The sequence below is a fragment of the Cynocephalus volans genome, chromosome 13 (assembly GCF_027409185.1).
Source record: "Cynocephalus volans isolate mCynVol1 chromosome 13, mCynVol1.pri, whole genome shotgun sequence".
Classification (NCBI taxonomy): domain Eukaryota; kingdom Metazoa; phylum Chordata; class Mammalia; order Dermoptera; family Cynocephalidae; genus Cynocephalus; species Cynocephalus volans.
In genome coordinates, this window is record NC_084472.1 from 80,574,267 (window position 1) to 80,589,221 (window position 14,955).

Sequence of the window (14,955 nt, forward strand, 5' to 3'; positions counted from 1 at the left end):
GTTCCAAATATTGGCTATTGTGAATATAGCCACAGTACACATGGGAGTGAACTTATCCCTTCAACTTGCTGATTTCCATTCCTTTGGATATATACCCACTAGTGAGATTGCTGATCATATGGTAATTCTAGCTGTAGTTTTTTGAGAAACCACTGTACTGTTTTCCATAGTGGCTGCACTAACTTACATTTCCACCAACAATTTATAAGAGTTCCCCTTTATCTGCATTCTCACCAGCACTCGTTATTTTCTTTCTTGTTGGTTATAGCCATTCTAATGGGTGAGATGATATCTTGTGGTGGTTTAGGTTTGCCTTTTTTGATGATTAGTGATGTTGAGCATTTTTTCAAGAACCTGTTAATTTTTGTGTGTTTTCTTTTGAGAAATATCTAACCCATTCTTTTGCCCATTTTATTTTATTTTGTTTTATTTTTTTAAATTTTATTTTGTCGATATACATTGTGGCTGATTATTGCTCCCCATCACCAAAACCTCCCTCCCTTCTCCCTCCCCCCTCCCCCCCAACAATGTCCTTTCTGTTTGCTTGTCATATCAACTTCAAGTAATTGTGGTTGTTATATCTTCTCTCCCCCCCCGGTTTGGGTGTGTGTGTGTGTGTGTGTGTGTGTGTGTGTGTGTGTGAATTTATATATTAATTTTTAGCTCCCACCAATAAGTGAGAACATGTGGTATTTCTCTTTCTGTGCCTGACTTGTTTCACTTAATATAATTCTCTCAAGGTCCATCCATGTTGTTGCAAATGGCAGTATTTCATTCGTTTTTATAGCTGAGTAGTATTCCATTGTGTAGATGTACCACATTTTCCGTATCCACTCATCTGATGATGGGCATTTGGGCTGGTTCCAACTCTTGGCTATTGTAAAGAGTGCTGCGATGAACATTGGGGAACAGGTATACCTTCAACTTGATGATTTCCATTCCTCTGGGTATATTCCCAACAGTGGGATAGCTGGGTCGTATGGTAGATCTATCTGCAATTGTTTGAGGAACCTCCATACCATTTTCCATAGAGGCTGCACCATTTTGCAGTCCCACCAACAATTGTATGAGAGTACCTTTTTCTCCGCAACCTCGCCAGCATTTATCGTTCAGAGTCTTTTGGATTTTAGCCATCCTAACTGGGGTTAGATGGTATCTCAATGTGGTTTTGATTTGCATTTCCCGGATGCTGAGTGATGTTGAGCATTTTTTCATATGTCTGTTGGCCATTTGTATATCTTCCTTAGAGAGATGCCTACTTAGCTCTTTTGCCCATTTTTTAATTGGGTTGCTTGTTTTCTTCTTGTACAGTTGTTTGAGTTCCTTATATATTCTGGATATTAATCCTTTGTCAGATGTATATTTTGCAAATATTTTCTCCCACTCTGTTGGTTGTCTTTTAACTCTTTTAATTGTTTCTTTTGCTGTGCAGAAGCTTTTTAGTTTGATATAATCCCATTTGTTTATTTTTCCTTTGGTTGCTTGTGCTTTTGGGGTTGTATTCATGAAGTCTGTGCCCAGTCCTATTTCCTGAAGTGTTTCTCCTATGTTTTCTTTAAGAAGTTTTATTGTTTCAGGGTGTATATTTAAATCCTTAATCCATTTTGAGTTGATTTTAGTATACGGTGAGAGGTATGGATCTAGTTTCATTCTGCTGCATATGGATATCCAGTTATCCCAGCACCATTTGCTGAAGAGGTAGTCCCTTCCCCAGTGAATAGGCTTGGTGCCTTTGTCTAAGATCAGATGGCAGTAAGTGTGTGGGTTGATTTCTGGATTCTCTATTCTATTCCATTGGTCAGTGTGTCTGTTTTTATGCCAGTACCATACTGTTTTGGTTATTATCGCTTTGTAGTATAGCTTAAAGTCAGGTAGTGTTGTGCCTCCAGCTTTATTTTTTTTTGCTCAGCATTGCTTGGGCTGTGGTCTTTTATTGTTCCATATAAATGTCTGGATAGTTTTTTCCATTTCTGAGAAAAATGTCTTTGGAATTTTGATGGGGATTGCATTGACTTTGTATATCACTTTGGGTAGTATGGACATTTTCACTATGTTGATTCTTCCAATCCAAGAGCATGTGATATCTTTCCATCTTCTGGTATCCTCTCTAATTTCTCTCAGCAGTGGTTTGTAGTTCTCATTATAGAGATTTTTCACCTCCTTGGTTAACTCAGTTCCTAAGTATTTTATTTTTGGGGTGGCTATTGTAAATGGGCAGGCTTTCTTGATTTCTCGTTCTGCATGTTCACTATTGGAGAAAAGAAATGCTACTGATTTTTGTGTGTTGATTTTGTATCCTGCTACTGTGCTGAAATCATTTATCAATTCCAGCAGTTTTTTTGTAGAGGTTTTAGGCTGTTCGATATATAGGATCATGTCATCTGCAAACAGGGACAGTTTGACTTCATCTTTTCCAGTCTGGATGCCCTTTATTTCCTTCTCTTCTCTGATTGCTCTGGCTAGTACTTCCAACACTATGTTGAATAGGAGTGGTGAGAGTGGGCATCCTTGTCTAGTTCCTGTTCTTAAAGGAAAAGCTTTCAGCTTTTCCCCATTCAGGATGATATCGGCAGTGGGTTTGGCATATATGGCTTTAATTATGTTGAGATACTTTCCCTCTATATCTAACTTACAGAGGGTCTTTGTCATGAATGAGTGCTGAACTTTATCAAATGCTTTTTCAGCATCTATAGAGATGATCATATGGTCCTTGTGTTTGAGTTTATTAATATGCTGTATCACATTTATTGATTTGCGTATGTTGAACCAACCTTGCATCCCTGGGATGAATCCCAATTTATCGTGATGAATAATTTTACGTATGTGTTGCTGTATTCCGTTTGCTAGTATTTTAGTAAGGATATTTGCATCTATATTCATCAAGGATATGGGCCTGTAGTTTTCTTTTTTGTTTATATCTTTACCTGGTTTTGGTATCAGGATGATGTTTGCTTCATAGAATGAGTTTGGGAGATTTGCGTCCGTTTCAATCTTTTGGAATAGTTTGTAAAGAATCGGTGTCAATTCCTCTTTGAATGTTTGGTAAAATTCTCCTGTGAATCCATCTGGTCCTGGGCTTTTCTTTGTTGGGAGCCTTCTGATAACAGCTTCAATCTCCTTTATTGTTATTGGTCTGTTCAAATTTTCTACGTCTTTATGGTTCAGTTTTGGGAGCTTGTGTGTGTCCAGAAATTTATCCGTTTCCTCCAGATTTTCAAATTCATTGGCGTATAGTTGTTTATAGTAGTCTTGAATGATTCCTTGTATTTCAGATGAATCAGTTGTAATATCACCTTTTTCATTTCTAATTTTGGTTATTTGAGTCTTCTCTCTTCTTTTTTATGTTAGCCATGCTAATGGTTTGTCAATTTTATTTATCTTTTCAAAAAACCAATTTTTTGATTTGTTGATCTTTTGAATTGTTTTTTGGTTTTCAATTTCATTCAGTACTGCTCGGATCTTAATGATTTCTTTCTATCTGCTAACTTTAGGTTTGGATTGTTCTTGTTTTTCTAGTTCTTTAAGGTGAAGTGTTAGGTTGTTCACTTGCCATCTTTCCATTCTTCTGAAATGAGCATTTAATGCTTTAAATTTTCCCCTCAATACTGCTTTTGCAGTATCCCACAGGTTTTGGTATGATGTATCATTGTTTTCATTAGTTTCAATAAATTTTTTGATTTCCTGCTTGATTTCTTCTTGGACCCATATGTCATTAAGTAGAATGCTGTTTAATTTCCATGTGTTTGTATAGTTTCCAGAATTTCGTTTGTTATTAATTTCTAGTTTTAATCCATTGTGGTCTGAGAAAATACATGGGATAATTCCAATTTTTTTGAATTTATTGAGACTTGATTTGTGACCTAATATGTGATCTATCCTGGAGAATGATCCATGTGCTGATGAGAAGAATGAATATTCGGAGGTTGTTGGGTGGAATGTTCTGTAGATATCTGCCAATTCCAATTGGTCTAGAGTCTTGTTTAGATCTTGTGTTTCTCTACTGATTCTTTGCCTAGATGATCTGTCTAACATTGACAGTGGGGTGTTCAGGTCCCCTGCTATTATGGTATTAGTGTATATTTCCTTCTTTAGGTCTAATAGAGTTTGTTTTATAAATCTGGCTGCTCCAACATTGGGTGCGTACATATTTATGATTGTTATGTCTTCTTGATGGATCAGTCCTTTTATCATTAAGTAGTGTCCCTCATTGTCTCTTTTTATGGTTTTAGTTTAAAGTCTATTTTGTCAGATATAAGAATAGCTACTCCAGCTCATTTTTCTTTTCTCTTTGCATGGTAAATCTTTTTCCATCCTTTCACTCTTAGTCTGTGTGAATCTTTATGGGTGAGGTGGGTCTCTTGTAGGCAGCATAATAGTTGGGTCCTCCTTTTTGATCCAGTCAGCCAGTCTGTGTCTTTTAGTTGGGGAATTTAAGCCTTTTACATTAAGAGTTGTTATTGAAAGGTGTTGATTAATTCCTAGCATTTTCTTGGTTGTTTGGATGTCTTAGTGTCTTTTGTTCCTTGCTTTCTGATTTACTGTTTGGTTTCTGTGTTTGTTGGTTCCTTAGGTTGTAGATGGTGTTTTTCTTTGCTTGTTTTCTCTTCATGAATGCCATTTTTATTATACTAGTGGGTATTGATTTTTCTTCTGTTTTTATGGCATTGGTAGTTATTTTTCAGGAACCAAACCCAGTACTCCCTTGAGGATTTCTTGTAAGGGTGGTCATGTGGTAGTGAACTCCCACACTTTTTGTTTGTCAGTGAAATATACTATTTGCCCTTCATTTTGGAAGGATAACCTTGTAGGGTAGAGTATTCTTGGCTGGCAATCTTTGTCTTTTAGTATTTTGAAAATATCATCCCATTCCTTTCTAGCTTTTAGGGTTTGTGATGAGAAGTCTGATGTTAATCTGATTGGGGCTCCCTTATAGGTGATTTGACGCTTCTCTCTTGCAGCTTTTAAGATTCTCTCTTTGTCTCTGAGTTTTGCCAATTTGACTATGACATGTCTTGGAGAAGGCCTTTTTGGGTTGAATACATTTGGAGATCGTTGAGCTTCCTGGATCTGAAGATCTGTGATTTTTCCTATACCTGGGAAGTTTTCTGTCACTATTTTGTTGAATATGTTTTCAATGGAATCTCCATTTTCCTCCCCTTCTGGAATTCCCATGACTCAGATATTTGAGCGCTTAAGGTTGTCTGATATCTCTCTCAGATTTTCTTCAATGTCCTTGATTCTTTTTTCTTTCTTTTTGTCTGCTTGTGTTATTTCAAACAGCCCATCTTCAAGTTCAGAGGTTCTCTCTTCAACTTTGACAAGCCTGCTGGCTAAACTCTCCGTTGTGTTTTTTTATTTCACTGAATAACTTCTTCAGTTCAGCAAGTTCTGCTACATTTTTTTTCAGGACATTGATTTCCTTGTACATTTCCTCTTTCAGATCCTGTATACTTTTCCTCATTTCATCATGATGTCTAGCTGAGTTTTCTTGTATCTCATTCAGTTTCCTTAGAATTATCACTCGAAATTCCTTGTCATTTATTTCTATGGCTTCTTGTTCTATAGGATCTAGAGTTTGAAATTTATTAACTTTTGGTGGTGTACTTTCTTGATTTTTTGTATTTCTGGTATCTTTTTTTTTGGTGTTTATTCATTGTGGCAGGGGGTTTCACAGTTCACCGGTTTGAGACTAATGACTAACTAGGATGTTGCTGTGGTTGCCAATTTCGTATGGCTCCCTCCGTGACTGCTCAGTTGGCCTCTAGTGCCTTGTGTATGTGGTTGCCTCGGGTCTTGGGCTTCTCCGGGGTGCCACCTTTCTGGTCAGCTTGGACTCTGCTGGGCTGGTGGATCATGTACCACAGGGTGTGTGATCTCTGTTGAGCTTTCACTTCCTGTGCAGAACTTCTCCCTGTTCCGTGTGCTCTGGCCCAGGCTGTTGGATTGTGCAGTGGCGACCCCACCGGGTGTGTGGTTTCTGTCGAGTCTCCGCCTCCCTGGCCGCACGTCTCCCCACTCTGTGCACACTGTGCTGGGCTGGGACGTGTCTTCTGCACCCCTTGTCTATCAGCTGGGCCTTCAAGACCCTGCTCGGCACCACCTCGCCCAGGAAGTCTACCAGGTTTCTGCTAGGCACAGACGACTGGTCTCTCTGGGTGCCTTTGTAGCACTGTGTAGATCTTTCTCGGTCTTGTTCACCTTTGTATCCCCCCAGCATGGATCGAGTCTAGCGCCCACCTGCAGCCTGCTCTCCGGTAGGTTCAAGCGGACCTGGGACCTCTCCTACCACACTATTCCCAGCCAGAAAGTCGTTAGGCTTTTTTCCGAACTGGTGGCTGCAGAGATGGTATCTGCCTCCCTGTAACAGGAAATTCACTGGAGGCCGGAGTCCAGGGTGTGGTGGAGTGACAGTTGGTCCACCCATACTTCCTTGCCCTCCCGACACTGGCCGGCAGCTGCGGTCCTCCCTTAAGAGATGGCGAGAGGAAGGTCCACAAGTTTCCCGGCTGCCTGAGGCCCAGTGGCCGCCTTTTCCACCTCAGCTACTCCGCGCCAGCCGCCGCAGCCACCGCCATCTTGAAACTCCCTTTTGCCCATTTTAAAAATCAGATTATTTGGTCTTTTTATTGTTAACTTTTTTGAGTTCCTTGTATATTCCAGATATTAGTCCCTTGTTGGAAGTACAGTTTGAAAATATTTTCTCCCATTCTGTAGGTTGTCTTTTCACTCCATTGATTGCTTCCTTCTCTGTACAGAGGATTTATAGTTTGATATTTCTGTGTATTCATTGAATTGTTTCTCCCAAAGTTCAAATATTAGAAGCTTATTTTCCACTGTAACTGTTGAGTATAGGAGATGCTACCACAGTAATTGAAAGTTGGGGACTTAAAGAGGTGATTAAATTGATGGTTAAATGGTGGTGGATGGGGCCGATCCCGTGGCGCACTCAGGAGAGTGCGGCACTGGGAGCGCAACAGTGCTCCCGCCATGGGTTTGGATCCTATATAAGGATGGCCGGTGCGCTCACTGGCTGAACGCGGTACGGCCGGTCACAAAAAGACAAAAAAAAAAAAAAAAAAATGGTGGTGATGGGCATGGTTCTTTGGGCTTTAAAAGGAGAGGTTGTGAGAGTCTCTCTCTCTCTCTCCTCTATTATTTTCTACCTTGTGAGACCCCTGCATTGCTGTAAAGCCACCACCAAAGAAGGCCCACACCATAAGTGTTTCCTGGACTTTGGACTTCATAGTCTCTGAAACCGTAAGTGATAAATGTTGTTTCTTTGTAAATTAGCCAGTTCCAGGTGTTGTTTTAAGTCACAGAACTAGACTAATACAGATATAATCTGAATTATTTATTTTTCCTTTGCTGCCTGTGCTTTTGGGGTCATATTCATAAAGTCTTTGGCCACTTTGCTTCCTGAAATGCTTCCCCTATGTTTTTTTTTTTTTTAGGAGTTTTATAGTTTCAGGTCTTATATTTAAGTCTTTAATACATTTTGGGTTGATTTTGTTATATGGTGAGAGGTACAGTTCTAGTTTTATTCTTCTACACACGGATATCCAGTTTTCCCAACACCATGTGCTCAACAGGCAGTGTTTTTCCAATGTATGTTTTTGGTTCCTTTATTGAATATCATTTGTTTATAAGTACATGGGTTGATTGCTGTGGTCTCAATTCTGTTGCATTCGTCCATGTGTCTGTTTTTATGCCAATACCACACTGCTTTGGTTACTATAGCTTTGTAGTATAATTTGAAGTCAAATAGTGTAACACCTCCAGCTTTATTTATTTATTTATTTTTGCTCAGGATTGCTTTGTCTACTTGGGGTCTTTTATTGTTTCATATGAATTTTAGAATTGTTTTCTCTATTTCTGTGAAGAATGTTATTGGTATTTTGCAGGGAATTGAACTGAATCTGTATGTTGCTTAGGGTAGTATGAACATTGTCACAATGTTAATTCTTCCAACCCATGAACATGGAATGTCTTTCTGTTGCTTTGCCTCCCACGGATTTGTCACCCCTTTTCTCCTGGGTGATGGAGCCACCAAAGATTACTCAAAGCTCATCTCTTCTGAGCAGTGAGAAGCCCTGAAGCGTTAATCTCTTGGAACCCTAAAGATAGAGGCATTCCTTCCATTTGGGAAGTTAACCATGAATTGAGGTTCTCTTCCTGCATTTATTCTCCAGACCAGTAACAGGAAGAGAACATAGGTGGGTTTATAGTTTAACAATATAGGCTGGTAACATTCAGTAAAACAAGCAAAGTGACATTCCATAAGGCAATTTAAGTGATCCACCAACAAAAGCTTGATCTTAGCAAACATTCTCTTCTTACAGCAATTTCCCAGTATCTTTACATATCAATCAGTAACTTGTCTGTCTTTGAGCCAGCAACCTTGCTGTGTTACAATTTTTTATCTTACAACAGAGACTATAGCCTGGAGAAAAATTTCCTGTTTTATGCAAGTTCAACATTTTATATGTACTTTTAAGAAGTTAGACTAAACCTGAAAGTACAAGAAACTAGGCCCTGTGAAGTACATTTGCTTTATGTATACTCCACATCTTTCCATCTTTTGGTGTCCTCTTTATCTTCTTTCAGCAGTGTTTTGTAATTCTTACTGTAGAGATCTTTTACCTCCTTGTTTAAATTTATTCCTGGTTGCTATTGTAAATGGGCTTGCTTTCTTCATTTGTTTTACTGCTTATTCATTGTAGGTGTATAAACATGCTACCGATTTTTGTGAATTGATTTTGTATCCTGCAACTTTCCTGAATTTGTTTACCAACTCTAGTTTTTTGGTGGAGATTGTATGTTTTTCTATATATAGAATCTGTCATCTGTGAGCAGAGACAATTTGACTTCATCTTTTCCAATCTGATGCCCTTTATTTCTTTCTCTTGCTTGACTGCTCTGGCTAGTATTTCCAGTACTACATTAAATAGGAGTGGTTAAAGTGGACATCCTTGTCTTGTTCCTGTTCTTACGGGAAAATCTTTTAGCTTTTCCCCATTCAGGAGGATGTCAGCAGTGCATTTGTCATATATGGCTTTTATTGTGTTGGGATACTTTCCTTCTTTATCTAATTTATTGAGAGTCTTTATCATGAAGGGATGGTGAATTTTGACAATGCTTTTTCTGCTTCTATTGAGATAATCACATGGTTTTTGTCTTTGATTTTGTTGATGTGGTATATCACAACTATTGATTTGTGTATGTTGAATCATCCTTGCAGCCCTGGGATGAATTCTACTTGATCATGGTGTATAATCTTTTTGATATAGTGTTGGATTCTGCTTGCTAATATTCCATTGAGTATTTTTGCATCTATGTTCATCAAGGATATTGGTATGTAATTTTCTTTTCTCTTTCTTTTTAATGTGTCTTTGTCTGATTTTGGCATCAGGGTGATGCTGGGCTTATCAAATTTGGGAGAATTTTGGGAGCTTTTGGGAAAATGTCCTCCACTTCAATTTTTGGAATAGTTTGAAAAGGATTAGTATTAATTCTGCTTTAGAGGTTTGGTGGAATTTAGCAGTGAAGCCATTCCATCCCAGTCTTTTCTTTGTTGAAGATTGCTGATTACTGCTTCAATCTCATTGCTCATTATTAGTCTGTTCAGGTTTTCTATTTCTTCTTGGTTCATTCTTGGGTAGGTTTTATGTTTGCAGAAATGTATCTATTTTCTCCAGAGTTTCAAATTTGTTGGTATATAGTTGTTAACAATAGTCTCTGATGAGTATTTGTATTTCTATGGCATCAGTTATAACTTCTTTTTCATTTCTAATTTTTGTTATTTGGTTATTCTCTTCTTTTTTCAGTTAATCTGGCTAATGGCTTGTCTAATTTATTTATCTTCTCAAAAAAATCAACTCTTTGTTTCACTGATTTTTTGTATTTTCTTTTGATCTCTATTTCACTTAGTTCTGCTCTGATCTTAATTATTTCTTTCCATTTACTAATTTCGGGATTGTTCTTGTTTTCTAGTCCTTTGAGTTGTAACATTAGGTTGTTTATTTGAAGTTTTTCTTTTTTTTGGTAAACATTTATTTCAATAAACTTTCCTCTTAGTACTGTTTTTGCAGGATCCCACATATTTTGGTAAGTTGTGCTTGTATCTTCATTTGTGTCAAAAACATTTTCGTTTCTTGCTTTATTTTTTATTTGACCATTGGTCATTCAGGGGCATACTATTTAATTTCCATGTATCTGTATAGTTTCCAATATTTTGTTTGTTGTTAATTTCTTATTTCATTCCATTGTGGTCTGAAAATATACTTGATATGATTTCAATCTTTTAAAATTTTTTGTGACTTAATTTGTGGCCTAATATGTGGTCTATCCTGGAGAATGAACCATGTCCTGATAAGAATGTATATGTGGTTGTTGGATGAAATGTTTTGTACATGTCTGTCAAGTCCATTTGGCCTAAAGTGTTATTTAAACCAATGTTTTTTCTTCTAATCCTTTGTCTAAATGATCTTTCCAATGCTGAGAGTGGTGTGTTGAAGTCATCAACCATTATTGTGTGTTGGGGTCTATCTTTCCCCTTAGATCCAATAACAGTTACTTTATATAACTAGCCACTCTGATGTTCGGTATGTATATATTTATGATTGTTATATCTTCTTGCTGCATTGATCCTTTTATCAGTACTAAAGTCTTTCTTTGTCTCTTTTTATAGTTCTTGGTTTGAAGTTGATTTTATCTGATTTAAGTACGATGACTCCTCTTCCATTTTTGGCTTCCACTTGCATAACGTCTTTTTCTATCTCTTACTATTAGTTTACATATGTTTTATTGGTGAAGTGAGTTTCTTGCAGTTGGATCTAGTTCTTTAATCCATTCAGCCAATCTATATTTTTTAAATTGGAAATTTAATCTATTTACATTCAGGGTTGTTATTGAAAGACATTGCCTTATTCTTGCCATTTTATTAATTTCCTTATGGTTGTTTTATATTTCTTTTGTTCCTTTCTCTCTCTTTAATTGTCTATCTCTGCTGTTCAGTGTTTTTGTTTTCTTTGTAGTGATAAAATGTATTTTCTTTCTCTTTCTCATTTGTGTATCTGGTCTACTAGCAGTTTTTATTCCTTCTTCTGTATTTATTGTGATGTATATATTACTGTTTCAATTTCAGTGGATTCAAGTGGGGCTCCCTTGAGAATTTGTTGAAGGGCTGATCTGTGGTGGTGAATTCCTGCAGTTTTTATTTGTCTGAGAAAGATACTATTTCTTCATTTCTGAAAGAAACCTTTGCTGGATATAATATTCTTGGTTGGTAGTATTTTTCTTTTAGCACTTTGAATATATCATCCCATTCTCTCCTGGCCTATGGGGTTTCTGTTGAGAAGTTAGCTGTTAGACTGAAGGGGATTCCCTTATAGGTAATTTGGCATTTTCTCTCTCTCCTCTCTCTCTCTTTCTCTCCCTCCCTCCCTCCCTCCCTCCCTCCTTTAGAATTCTTTTTTTGTTTTTGACTTTTTACAATTTGACTATAATGTGTCTCCAAGAGGTGCTTTTGGGGTTGAAACTCTTTGGGATCTTTGAGCTTCTTGGATCTGTAAGACCATCTATCTCCCAATAGTTGGAAAGTTTTCCACTATTATTTCCTTAAATCGGCTTTCAATGCCTTTTCCTTTCTTTCGCCTACTAATAAACCCATAATATAGATGTTTATATGCTTAAGGTTATCAGAAATATCTCACAGGTTTTCTTCATTTCTTTTTAATTCTTTTTATTTTATTTTTTTCTTTGTGGTCCAAGTGTGTTAATTCAAAAAGCCTGTCTTCTAGTTCAGAATTTTTTTCTTCTGCTTTTCTTACCTGCTACTTATGCTCTTAGCTGTACTTTTTATTTTACTGAATAAACTCTTTAGTTCTAGGATTTCTGCTTGGTTCCTTTTTATTGCTTCTATCTCCTTGTTACATTTTTCATACATGTCCTGTTTTTTTTTTTTTTTTTATGTCTTTGTGAATTCTGTTTTTTCATCCATCATGTTGAATTTCTTTAGTACTGCCATTTGGGATTCCTGATTTACTGTTTTTATCAGGTCTGGTATTGGAGAATTGTCATCTTCTTTTAGGAGAGTTATGTTTCCCTGCTTTTTCATGTTTCTCATATCTCTGTGTTGGTGTCTGGGCATCTGGTGGTGTAGTCACTTCTTTTAATTTTAGGACTGTTATTTTAATGGAGAGACTCTTTCCTGCAGAAGTTTACTATATTGACAGTTGTGTTGGGCATTTTGAGTTTGGGATGTCTGTGGGTGCCTTTTTGGCATATGCAGTGGGGGCACTCTGCAGTTTCTTGTTGGGGTTGTTCATCTCCTGTCAATCAGTGAGCAGGTGTACATTGGTGCAGCAGGTCCTGGCACTCTGTAGAGGGCCACTGGATCAGCTGTTGAACTTGAAGCAAGCCTACATGTACACCACGGGACCCAGCATCTCTCTAGAGATGTGCTAGAGGTGTACTGCTCTCTGCCTGATTCCAAGTCAGTCTCCACAGCAGGGCAGAGGCTGGATGCTCTGCTCTGCTCTGTATGATATCATTCCCATCTTCTGTGCCTTACAAGGATCACATCACTCTCCTGGTGCTCTGCTGTGTATTTCCTCAGTCATTCTGGTCAAAAGATATTTGTTCATTGTTCTAGTCTTTTTTTGCGAGGGGGACCACAAAAAGTGGCTCAGTGCCAGGCCTCTCTAATTGGCCACCTGCTGTTGCATTTAACTCCTTGAGAACCATTCTCTCCAAATCCCTCAGTACTGCAACTTTTAGAGAAAAGTGTTTTTTTAAACCTTCCCATATTAGTTTCCTAAAATTTCTGTCCTCCACCAGAAGGGTCTGTTTTTTTTTTCTCCATATATTGGCTATAATTCTTTACCTCTTCATATATGTAGTGATATTTATTGTATGCTAGACATTATGTGTAATAGAACCATAGAAACACCTGGCAATATTACTTTCTACTTGGCTATTTTTCATTTTTCCTCTATTTGGAAGATAGACTGAGTGACTGATAACTTCAATATTAGGAACTCATATAAGACAGAGTAGAGCATAGTTTTTAGAAAGGCTTCCTTATCCTTCCAGACTTTCATTTGAGAGCTCCAGTGCCTCTCTTTTCTCAGCTGTGAAAGGCAAAGGGCAATTAAATTCTCATGGTAGGAGCTTCAAACTCTAATTATCTAGTCTGTGAACCATGCATATTCACAACAGTTAAGTGTATTAATGAGGAGACAGTACATGTTTTTCCTTCCACTAGTTCTTTCTAAACACAACAGGATTGCATATTATTCTATATTATATGCTTACACCTACCTCCCCAGCTTCTCACAGAGGACTTAAACTCAGCAAATGTGGTGAGGGGAAAACTGATTTTGAATTTGAGGCCCTTAAATTTCTAATTTATAGATCTAGTCTCGTGTAGGCACAAAGAGGTTTTCAGGTTACTCTTCCCTCATCAAAGGCCCTGTAACTGGCCAGGCCATGCCTCATCTTTAATTTGTATCCAGAATCATCAAATGCTACAGTGCATAAAATGGCTGACAATTCAGTACTTTTTTTCTTTCTCTGTTACTTTTAAGTCATCTAGTCTTTATTTCTTCTGTAACTCTCTGATACCTTCACATTATCATTTTTTCAAAATTTATTTGCTATTATGTAGGGGCATTTTTCCTCCAGAGGAATAATTTGCCTTGCCAAGTCTTACTACATCCTACCTAGACTTGATAGACCATTCTTCAGCTCATTTTATAATCAAAGGAACCCACAAGTTGGATGAATGCTTGTATTATCATTCTCTCTTTTCATATTTTGAAAGAAACACTTTATATTTAAGTGATTTATCCAGTATATGGAATTGTAGTGGTAAGAAAAACCTCAAAACTTTGATGGCTCCTAACTTCCAATTATTCTGTTATAACAAGATTAATACTGTAAGAGTCATGGTTTAGTAAAAAAAGTAAATAAATAAAATCGGTAATTTTTGAGGGAACGATTATATAGAATTGTGTAAAAAGACTTTAAACTACAAAACAAATTAAAGATGACACTGGGCTACTAAATGGGAACTAACCACAGATATGTGCAATAAGGGGAGTTTCTTTATAAAGCTGAGTTGCAAAGGGAGGAGGTTAGGGCTACTTGAACTCAGAATACTGTACGACTCACCCCATGGATTGGAGACTCCGAACTCTGAGTAGCTATTGCTAAAGTGGTGCTGGAAACTGGGAACATTGGCAGAGGTGTCAAAGACCTGGGACTCAGAGTTCTGAGGGTAGCACATTGTTGGATACATGTGTTAGTATCTCTGAAGCTGAAAATGAGGTTGGTTCTGGCAGGAAGGAATAAAAAAATATTTAAATTGAAACCAACCAATACAACCAGTATGAAATCCGTTACTGAAGTAACACTGATGTGAATAGGAAGCTAACAGAAAACTCAGCTTTAAAATCACCATCTAATTCTTCCTACTGGTAAAACATTACAGAGTCTTATACAACAGAAAAGGTTTGTCCAATGTACAGTACAACAGGGGAAAGGGTTTTGGAATTGAGAAATAGCAGCCTAAAAACAGGTACATCATGGGCCGGCCCTGTGGCTCACTTGGGAGAGTGCGGCAGTGGTAGTGCCAAGGCTGCTGGTTCGGATCCTATATAGGGATGGCCAGTGCTCTCACTGGCTGAGCGTGGTGCAGACAACACCGTGCCGAGCATTGCGATCCCTTACTGGTCACGGAAACAAAACAAAACAAAACAAAAAACAGGTACATCATTCACGAGATATAACTTTGCTCAGGACTTATAAAGAAATCATTTCAGGAAAAATAAACTCAAATGGCTTAAAATAATGAAGTGTAGGTAAAAACGTGGCAGGCATTAAACTTTAATGGCTAATGACCATGATTCTGAAAGAGAATATATCCCTAAGTTTTTCTGTCAATGGTTTTCTGAG